Source organism: Equus caballus, chromosome 22 (assembly GCF_041296265.1).
Source record: "Equus caballus isolate H_3958 breed thoroughbred chromosome 22, TB-T2T, whole genome shotgun sequence".
Classification (NCBI taxonomy): domain Eukaryota; kingdom Metazoa; phylum Chordata; class Mammalia; order Perissodactyla; family Equidae; genus Equus; species Equus caballus.
In genome coordinates, this window is record NC_091705.1 from 36,373,758 (window position 1) to 36,385,132 (window position 11,375).

The following is an 11,375-nucleotide window of genomic DNA, read 5'->3' on the forward strand; positions in this document are numbered from 1 at the left end:
TAATTTGCAGGAAAAGAAGGGCAATGCTGACTTTACATTTCTTTCTTTATTTTTTAAGTTTACTTTACTCTTTTTTTTTTAAAGATTGGCACCTGAGCTAACATCTGTTGCCAATCTTCTTTTTTTTTTTCTTCTTCTTCTTCTTCTCCCCAAAGCCCCCCAGTACATAGTTGTATATTCTAGTGGTAGGACCTTCTGGCTGTGGTATGTGGGATGCTGCCTCAGCATGGCTTGATGAGCGGTGCCATGTCTGCACCCAGGATCTGAACTGGCGAAATCCTGGGCTGCCGAAGTGGAGCACGTGAACTTAACCACTCGGCCACGGGGCTGGCCCCTACACTTGCTTCTGAATGTTGGAATTCACTCCTTCCCTCTGAGAACACTTTGTTCATGTGGCTTCTGCGACACCCCTCCCCCACGTCTCCTGGTTCTCGCTCTGCTGGACTGGGGGCTCCTTCTCAGTCTCTCTCGCTAGAGTCCTGCATCTTCCTGACCTGCAAATGTAGTGGTTGAGGGTGCAGTCCTTGACGTCCTCTCACCCATTATCTCACTCAGAGTGAAATTAGATCTTACCAGGCCAGGAAGCTTTGCCCCTAGCTAACTCTCTGACATCCTCTGCTACTTTCTCCTCACTGAACCCCTCTGGTCCCACTGACTTCCCTGCTGTTCCCTGATTACGCCAAGCACACGCCTGTCTCAGAGGCTTGGCACCTGCCGTTCCCTCGATCTGGAAATCTCTCAGATCACCCATGGCTCCGTCCATCCCTTCAATCCAGACTCCATTCCTCTGTTCCTGTTCAAATGTTCACGTCCTCAGAGAGGCCTTCCCTGACTTCCCTTCCAAACACGGCGCTCCCTGTCAGTCTCCGTCCCTTCATCTGACTTTAATTTTTCAGAGTGTTGATTACTACCAGACATACTACATATTTATTTGCTAATTGGATCTATTTATAGGAGTATAGACTTTGCTTCGTATCCCCTGTGCTTAGAACATGACTGGTGTGTAGCAGGTGCTTAATAAATATTTGTTGGATAAAAGAACACATCAATAAATGCATATTTACAGAGTGTTTGGCACAGGAGGGAAGGTGAACTATGGACATTACTGAACAGAGAGAAAAACAGAGAAATAAAGATGTAGGATGAGGAAGGCAGCAATTGGATTCTACAAAAACCAAGCAAATCTCTCTCTATAAAAGTCAAACAGAAAAATGAAGAACATTTAAATGTGAGAGTGATAGTTGGTTTGATATCTAAGGTATGGTGTTCATCTGTCTTTAGTCAGTTATAAAAGTCTGGAGCTTCTAAAAGAGATTTGTAAAACATACTTCAAAGATACCAACCCCTGAACTGTCCACTTGAGATCCAGTTTCCACCAGGTGCCTTCTGTGTGGCCTCGTTAACTCACCTGGGTGACTCTGACTTCTGAGTCCTCTCTTCATCATCCATGGTTCTTCTCCTTGCTCCAACTTGAATATCAGCTCAGTTTGGTAACACAGTGCCCTGTCATGGGAAGTGACATCAGACTTGGCAACATTGCTTAGGGTTCAAGCCCTTTGAAGAATTCCAAGGAAGAAGTATTAAAGGTGTACAATGATGGGGCCCTCATCAGAGAAGACCCTTTCACTAGAGAGGCGAGAATCCAACATCCTTTGAAGTTCCCTAAATGGTCTTTGAATCCAAAATCTCAAGCCTAAACTCATGACACTCTACCATGATCCGGTTCCTAAGATGGGAAACGGATGCTGTTGGGAGTTGCTTGGGAAGCTGTGTTTACCCTGTGGCAACAGGTGCCTGTAGTTCTGCAGCATCACATCCCTGTGCAGGAGCCTCTGAGCGACGTCCAGCAGCCGCCGCTCCTTCTGGGCGAAGTCCACAGGTCCATCCTCAAGCGACACCAATCCCTGTGATGCTCCAATCCTGCTCAATCTGAAAGGCTCAAGGCCAGATGGCATGGAAATACGTATGGGAACTAATTCCTACCGTGCTCACCAGAAAATGTTACAAAGGATGTCTACCGTGTACCTTCCTTCGTGTTACACTTTGTGAGAGAAACAGAAATCGTAATAGAAATACTCTGCCTCTACATTTATTTATTAATCTATAAAACAATTTGAGTTCCTCTCCATGCCTAGAATTGTTCTAATTGTGGAAGATGCTCAGGTGAATGAGACCTTGGTCCTGTTTCTAAGGAGTTTGCAGACCGACAAGGAGACTTTCTACATAAACATATACATACACTAATGGATTATGGGAACCATGAAAAAATGTGCATACAAGGTCGAGTGAGGTCACAAAGTGGGGGGCATTAAATCTCTTTGTTTTCTCAGGTTATGTTTCATTGGGGAGATAAAGACTTGATTGCACACCCACAGTGAGTTTGTGTGAACAGGATAAGCAAAGGCATAGAAACACTAAAAGCACACATCAAATGAAGGGAATTGCAAGTAGAACAAGGCTGGGGCTCTGATGAGAGTTCCTGAGCACCCCTCAAGGTATTTATTTGTAAGTTTTGTATGTATACGACTCTCCAGCCACGCACCCAAAGGAAAGTTTAACTTTCTTGATATTTTTAGATACAAAAGAAACATAGAAGGGCCTCCTAACGCTTTCTTTACAGACCCTCCACTCCTTGATTGTGCAGTTCTCTGGGGCGGACACTCCTACTTTGGGGATTAGTTCCATGGACAATGGGGTCGTGTAAATAAGTGACATGATGAGATTTATATTTTGAAAGTCATGTTCTAGAAGCAGAGCGGAGAGTGTTTTAAAGCCGTGCTTCTCATCAGACATGATTTTGCCTGCCAGGGTGCATTTGGCAATGTGGAGACATATTTGGTTGTCACGACTGAGGAAAGGTTGCTACCAGTACACAGTGGGTAGAGTCCTGAGATGCTGCTAGCCATCCTAGAATGCGCAGGACAGCCTCACAACAAAGAGCTATCTGGCCCAAAATGTCGATAATGTGGAGGTTGAGAAAGCCTGTTTCAAAGGGAAGTCAGATAGGAAGATAATAGACTATTATGAGAGATGACCGTCTATTTTAATATAGTAGCCATTTAGAAGTGGGAGCTGATTCTAAATGGAATTATTCAGGAATTGGTTATGGAATGAGGGACAAATGGAGCTTTACTCTCAGGTTATCTGCAAGAGCAGCTGGGTCAATGCTGGCGGCAGAGACTGAGACTGACAAAACTGGAGACAGAATAGGTTGGGCAGAAGGAGAGAGGGGAAATTTGGACATGTTATACTTAAGATGTCCATGACACATACAGGTGGAGATGTCCAGTTGACAGCTGGCTATCAGGTCTTAGAGCTCAGGAGAGAGGTCCAGGATTACGATAAATCTTTGGAAGTCAGGGGTATCTCAGTGATAGCTGAAGCCATCAGAATAGGGAACTTGCTCACAAAGGACATGGAGCCTAAGGACACAGACCCTGAGGGACAGCAGAGGAAGAAGAGTAGGTCCTGGAGACCAAGAAGGAACCAGAACCAGGAGTTAGCAGCTGCATCTGCAGCATCTAGAACAGTCCTGGTCCACAGCAGTGCTCAACGAGCAGCTGCCGAATGAATGAAGGCTGTCTCAGGAGCCTCTAGAGGTGACAATTTCAAGACTAAGAGACGCTCCTAACTTGATGCAATGGGCTGGACACACACATTAATCTCCTCTGCCTCCAAACTACAGCAGAGAGAGACATCCAGACACCAGCGCCTTTCTCAGAGCAGAGGAGTATCAGGAAAGGGGCTGTTAGCAGGTGAGAAATTCCGACTAGTTTCTGGACGATACAGAGTAGGAGGCAGATACTGGAGGCATTGTGTTCACCCCTTAAGACAAACACAGAACGTGCAAAAGTCTCCGGTTCTGTTCAGAGTCCGGTGAAACACCCCTCCCCCGCCAGGTCAGAGGCAGCCGCAGCTGGAAGTGAATAGCTCTGGGCTGCAAAACAGGGAGCGTGAGTAACAGGCCGCCACATTCCTGGGGCAGTTCCCCACCTCACAGCGGGTGGCTGGGGGGAACATTCAGGAGGATGTCCCCCATAAAAAGCAGGGAACTGCCGCCAGGAGTCTGCGTGAACTTTGCAACTCAAGAAAGCAACAGAGTACCTTGCTCAGTCCCCTGATACAGTCACAGCTTTTGTCTTAAGGCAGCTCTGGGCAAATAGACTAACACACTCTGCCATCAGGTAAGGCACTACCTCCTTTGGCGGGGAGAGTAGGGGTCCCCTCAAGCTTTGCCTCCCCGGACGGACTAAAGAGAAGCTTGTCTGTACACATCGCCCAATAATTCACATAAAAGGCTCCAAGTCAGTCCTTTCATTCAAGGGAAATCCTGCCAAGGAAACAGACCTCTGGGCTGCCAAATAAACACACATCAGCTGCCTATACTCGTCTAATGAGGTCTTCACCTCTCTATTCACACAGAAAACAAAAAAGGGCCGAGATGCTGGAGGAAAAACAACAATCAGGAAAATCAGCATCAAGAAGAACAAACTTGAATATGGCTAAACAAATTTAATCCAAATAAAAACCAACAGTCTACAAGATAAGCACCAAATGAACAGATTGAAGACGATGAAAACAAACGTAGTTAAGACATTAAAGAGAATAATTTCTAAGTATTCAAATTGGTGTCCCTGAACGGATGTAAGAGAGTCTAATTTCCACAAGAGGAGAAAAGTTGGCTATGAAGAAAGAAAAAGCACACAGATCTTAAATATTTCATTGCTGACTTAGGACAACAGAAAAAAAAACTCTCAGGAGAAAGCTTGAAAACAAAATGACATGGATGACAAAAATGAGCAAGCTCAGAATGCATAGAACAAGCACAGAAAAATGGAAATGATGACAGAAAATTAAAGAAACAGAGAGAGCCAACCGAGGAGGCACCGACAGCCTCATGGGATTTCTGGGCGGGAAGGACGAGAGGATGGAGGGAAGGCAAGAGTCCCAGAGATTACTGGGAACATCGCTGAACACGTCCTGAGTCTTCATCTCAACAGGACCCGTCCAATTACCAAGGAGGCAGCCCGGAAAAAGAACAAACAGCCAGACACTGCCTGGTGAAATGTTTGAAACCCAAGGATAAAGGAAAACTCACAAGAAGAAAAAATCAAACAGGTTCCCTATAAAAGAGGGAGATTCAAATCGCTGCACGACTTCTCCTCAGTCTCTCCAAATGCGAGGAGATAATGGCGAGGGTTTCTTAGAATACTCTGAAGGAAGAGGATTTCAAACCAAAATGCTGTAGCCAGTCAATCATTCATGTAATGAGGCAGAATAAAGGCGCGTTCAGATACCCAGACTCAGAAGGCATATAACCACACAGTCATTCTGGAAAATACTCCAGAGGCGTCTATCCCCGCTCAGCAGAACCTGAGAACATACGACACGTGGAAATCGTGGGGGACAGATGGAAGAGAGCTGCAAGACCTGGTCCCTGGTAAAGCCAGAGAGGGCTGTCCGTGGGTGTGTGAGAGACTGTGAAAGGGAAGAGCGCTCGGGGCTAATATCTCAGGAAACTCTTAAAAAAAGTTCTTTATAGAGAGAATGTAGGAAAATTTTTACATTTTTTGACAAAGTTACATATTGTGGGTATCAAGTCGGAGAATTCCTGAAAGTTTGGAAGAGATGCCGCTACAGTGATTGACCACGCCAGTTCAGCAATAGGGAGCTGGAACAAGGTAATCAAATCAGCCACTAAAGATGGAGAATGGGGGGCCGGCCTCGTGGCTGAGTGGTTAGGTTTGCGCGCTCCACTTCAGCGGCCCAGGGTTTCGTGGGTTCGGATCCTGGGTGCAGACATGGCACCGTTCATCAGGCCACGCTGAGGCGGCGTCCCACATGGCACAGCCAGAGGCACTCACAATTAGAATATACAACTATGTACTGGGGGGCTTTGGGGAGAACAATAATAATAATAAAAAAAATTGGCAACAGTTGTTAGCTCAGGTGCCAATCTTTAAAATAAAAAAAAGATGGAGAACGGTTGGGCCTCTGGATGAGGCAGGACTGCCAGAGCTAATGGTCATCAGAGGGCACCTCACACCCTCTTTCTACCTAAGTAGGGTTCCCAGATTGAGTACATAAAAATACAGGGCGCCCAGTTAAACTTGAACTTCAGATAAACAATAAGTTTTTAGTGTATGTCCCATGCAAGATGTACTTTGGTTTATATGCTCTGTGTCTTATCTGGCAACTCTATGCCTAAGAGATCTCCCATTCCAAGTTCTTGGGCAGGTTGGAACACAGCAGATTGTTACTCCCAACAAGAGGTGGGAGGCTTGCATTGGACCGGAACTCCAGGTCTCCATCTGGCCAAATTTCTAACGGTGTATCTTTAGAACTCTTCTAGCTACAAGCTCTTGAGAAGTTACCTAAATCTGTGACTTATTCTTTCAGTAAAAATGGTAAATAAAGTACCTACTTCACAATCTTGTCAGAATTCTATGAGCTAATCCAGGCAAGGAATTTCACAGTGACTGGAACGCAATACGCAGCCCAAAATTGTAGTTAAAATTCTAACCAACTATCATGATTTTGTCACTTTATCTTCAAACTTGGGACAGCGAACATCACCTGGAAATGTATATTAAAATTGAAATAATGATTGTTCACGTAACTGGAAGGTATGATACGATTGCTAACAAAGAATCCCCAAATAATATTTATCATGAAAAGGGAAAATGAAAGAAGAGATGGACTTAGAGGATTTCCACGAAACCTGAGATAAAGGAGGAGGTCATCTTATTTAGATGACTCTGTGGATGAAAACAATTCCGGATGTTCATAGAAAAAGATGTTTACGTGTGTTAAACACATCACAGTTAACCAATAACAGAATAAATAAAATGGAGCCCTTCTAAATCACTGGAAGACGAGAAAAGGAAAGTAGAATATCACAGGAAAATTCAGGAAATGAAAAAAATGAAGAAAAACAGTTGACAAAAAAGCATGGTTCCTAAAAATGCAAAGTAACTCTTAGATTTCACTGAGAAAACTGAGTCATAAGTAAACGACTCACCTGGGATGAGTTCGTTTTCTCCTGCTCCTGGAAAAGTTTAGAGATCTGTGAAGGCAGAGCTGGAGGAAAGTGAAGGAGCAAAGAAACCATAAGAAATACGACCTGCCTTGAAGGTCCTCATAGCACTTGCCTAGAAATCCGCAAGGATTAGCTGACAAACGGCCACACGGGGAGGGTGCCTCTGACCCTTCAGAGAGGCCAGGTGTGTCGAGGGGGCTCTTGTACCCCTGGTATAATCATGAGGAGATAAGAGAAGCAGGCTTTTCACTGGGGAGAGTGAATATCGCTTTCTTGTTCATCTCTTACAATTTAGAGCCTTCTTTGATTTAATAGCAGACAAATAGAAAAGGAGACAAAGTCCAACTGAGGAAGACCTGGCTAAATGAATCATCCCACAGAGAGGATGACATGCCGGGCCTTCCGTCCACTATCAAACAGGTTACATTCTGAACTCTTTGACGTCTGGGATTTACTTTAAAATAATCTGGGAGAGAAAGGTGGATGGGGGAAAGTATACGTGTGTGTGTGTGTGTGTGTGTGTGTGTGTATTTTGGGCGGGGCACAGATGAAACCAAATGGTCCATGTGTTGATCATTGCTGGAGCTGTGTCAAGTAAATGGGAGTCCTTATATTATTTTACTTACTTCTGTATGTTTTGAATATTTCAATTTAAAAAAGCATAAAAAAATGATGCAACGAGAACAAAAACCTGATAGGATCTGCTCATTTATTTCTCTACTTACGTTTTTAACTCTTTGAAGGTAAAGAATTCGGGAGCCTCTGCCAACGGGACAGGTGAACTTTAGGGAGCCTACCTTTTAAAAAGGGACTTACTCTCCTTTGGTCTCAGTGTCCCCAAAGGACTTTTTATTAAGAAACATGTTTTGACTTAACTGAGACATGGTGGACAGAACAGCAGCCTGGGAATCAGGGGGCCTCGAGGCTCCTTCTGGTTCTGCCACTAATGAATAAGTAAACCTAGATTGTAATAATCGAGGTGTAATATTAATGATACTGACAATACCCATATAGTGCTTATGATGTAAAAGGCATTGTTCTAAGTACTTAATAGATATTGTCTGATTTATTCCTTAAAATGAAGCAAGATGTAGGTACTATTATTACTCCTATTTTATAGATGAGGAAATTGAAGGGAAGAAAGTTAAAGTTACTTCATAGGGCTGGGCTTCGAACCCTGGCTGTCTGGCTCCAGAAACCTTGTACTTAACCCTGTGCTCATTTACTCCCTCAGGCCCAATATTGTTCACTTTTAAAATGAGGCAGGATTGTACAACCCCTGGAAACCCTTCCTGTGCTGCTATAAGGCAGGAATGGAGGGTGGGTGGCGTATCCCTAAATTCCAGATGTGGTGATGGGCGTGGTTGGAGGGCTGGGCAGAATCCAGGAAGAACGACTGGAGAACTAAGGGTGTGGGGAGGAGCTTCAGGAGGAGGTGAGCTCTCCTTCACCTTCCTTCCAGTCCGTGTCCTCATCAGCTGTCCCCAGGATTCCCCTTCCCCGGAAGCCTGCCTCTTGCTCACCACCATCAGCCCAGCTCCCCCTCTCTTTTGAAAGTTGGCCCACACCTTCGCTGACAGACGGGTCTTGACAACCTTTGGCGTGGTGATTTACTCAGGGCAGAAGGATCAGGAATTGCTTCTGAGCAAGCAAATATAGAATCTGTTTGTTTCTGGGATCTCTGCCCTGCAGCCGTGGTGAGCTGTACCAGGCTAGGGTGGGGCTCTCCCAGGTAGGAGTCCTGCTCCTGGGGTCCCCACCTTCTTTCCTCACAAGATCTGTGTGATCCAGGGAAATTTGGACATGGCTGGAGTGGGTAAATTCAAATAACTGGGATCTTCAGCCCAGGTCCCAGCTGTCTCTTGGAATTCACCATCCTCTACGTCAGTAGTTCTCACAGTGTGGTCCCCAGACCAGCAGCATCAGCATCACGGAAACTTGATAGAAATGCAAGTTCTTGGGCCTCTCCCGAGACCTGCTGAACCAGAAACTCCAGAGGCGAGGCCCAGCGAGCTGCTAAGTTCTAACAAGCCCTCCCCGTGATTCTAACGCATGCTTGTTTGAGAACCACTGCCAGAAAATCTGGCTTGGGCATCTGTAAACTGCTGAGGGCACAGGACAGACGGACAATGAAGGAAGAGTCTAGAAGCCTCAGTTATGCGGTAACCCGAGGGTTCTGAACAGATACCAAGACACCTCCAAGAGGCTCTAGAGGAGACTCAGTGCTTACACTGCAGGTTCTTCCCTGTGGCTCTGGGGACGTGCCACACAGCTAAGTGCTCTGAAGGATGCGCTTCTGGACAAAACCCAGCACGGAATTTGGAAACAAAACAGCGTGGGGTTTGCAGCCCAGCTCCTTCAACTACTGTCCAGGAGACTTCACCTCCAGAGTCTTGGTTTTCTTGTTGGTTAAAACGGGATTGTTAATACTGACTTTACAGGCAGTCTTTGAGAACAAATGATATATTTAAGGAAAAGAACAGTGATAAAGGCAATTAACATTCCCCAGATGCTTGGTGAAGGCCGGGGCCTATGCTGAGAGCTTTGCAGGTGCCATCTGGTTCAGTCCTCAGAACAACCTTGAGACGGGTTTTAGGAATAATTTCGTTTTACAAACTGGGAAACTGAGTCTTAGAGGCTCATCATTTTGCCCAGTGGCAGAGCTAGAATTTGAACTCATCTTAATGCAAACTCTGGCTCTTAAATTAGCCCGCTATACTTCAGACCCACCACCTGCCCTGAGCCTGTGGGCATATAGTAAATGTAAGAATTCATTCTCATCCCCACTGGTGTCTTGGATTGGACTCACTAATGAACGGGTGGCCAGGGTACATGCAAATTCGAGGAGCTTCTAGAAACAGCTCTTTGACATTTGGATGTTTTTTCTCAGCACACTTTATTCTGACCAAGAAACCCACGCCCTTATCCTCCTCGTGGAACCTCCAGGTCCGCAGCAGAGCTGCTCTGTCCCTTGGCTTTCTCTAGGGGCAAAAGCTATCGGGTCTCAGCCCGCGCGGGATTCGCTCAAGTTTCTGCGTCCACCAGGTGTGGGCACAAACCTTCCCCAAGCCCCGCAAAGCAACCCTCCAAACTAAGGTCTCACCGGTAGTGCGCATCCTTCTTGCAGGACGCGGTCACTGAGCGGCGCGTAGACCCAGACGCTGCATGATTGTCTGCCCCGCAAATGCGGACACAAGGGAGCCGAACAGTGAGGAAGAACTGCACATGCGCAGAGGGAGCTGAGCGGGACTATTCCCTAGGCTCTGCTCCTGGTAGTCGCCAAATTCGGGACTCCGCTTCCTATAAGTCTCCGCACCCCTTTCTTTGGGGAATGTCCGAAGACTTCCTGCCTTATTTGGCGAGTTATTTGTCCAAAATCATCTCTACTTTTGTTTAGAATCCTGGTTCCTCCGTAACCTCCAGGTATAGGGATCTGAGCGTGTCTCCACCTAAACGTGTCCCTTTAGACTCAAAGCTGCCTTGAGAAGGAAAGGTGTGTGTCAACGGCACACATGAAAACATAAACATTTAACTAAAGTTCTAGAAATAAAGTCCAGCAATATAGTAAAAGATTAATACCCACCACTAGCAAGTTTTCCCCCAGGGGCCCAAACGCCGTCTTCATCCAAAACTGGGTTTCAAAGCAATTCACTAAAACTGTAGATAAAACGGCAGATACACATGAATCAGAGGTAGGTTTGATCAAAGGAGAGCACGGACAATCTCCCCTCCCAGAGAGGGTCACGTTAGGTGATGCTCTTCTTAAGATAGGACCCCAAAAGTTCAAAGTGTTATTTTGATATTTTCATTAAACATGTGGTTAATAATTTTCTTACTTTTTATCTCTTTATTTTGAAAATTTTCAAACTTAGAGAAAAGTTGCAGGAATGATTCATTCTGAATGAACACTTGTAAGCTGTTTACTGAGATTCACCAACGGGTAACATCTTGCCACTTTTGCTCTCAATTTCTCTTTCCCTCGCCTTAGCCTCCTCACCGTTTGAGAATAAGTTGCAAACATGAACTGTCACCCCTAAAACTAGCACCTGTCTCCTAAGAACAAGGATATCCTTTGACATAGCCACCATACAATTATCAAATTCAAGAAACTGAACACACCTAATATTATCAAGTATGTAGACCATACCCAAATTTCACCCTTTGTACAAATAATATCCTTTATAACATTTTTTTTTCTGCTCCAGGATCCAGTTCAGAGTGATCCATTACGTCCAGTTGTCGTATCATTTTGACTCCTTTAATCTAGTTCCTCAGCCTTTCTCTGTCTTTTATGACATTGGTAGTTTTGAAAAGAACACACTGGTTCTTGTGTAGA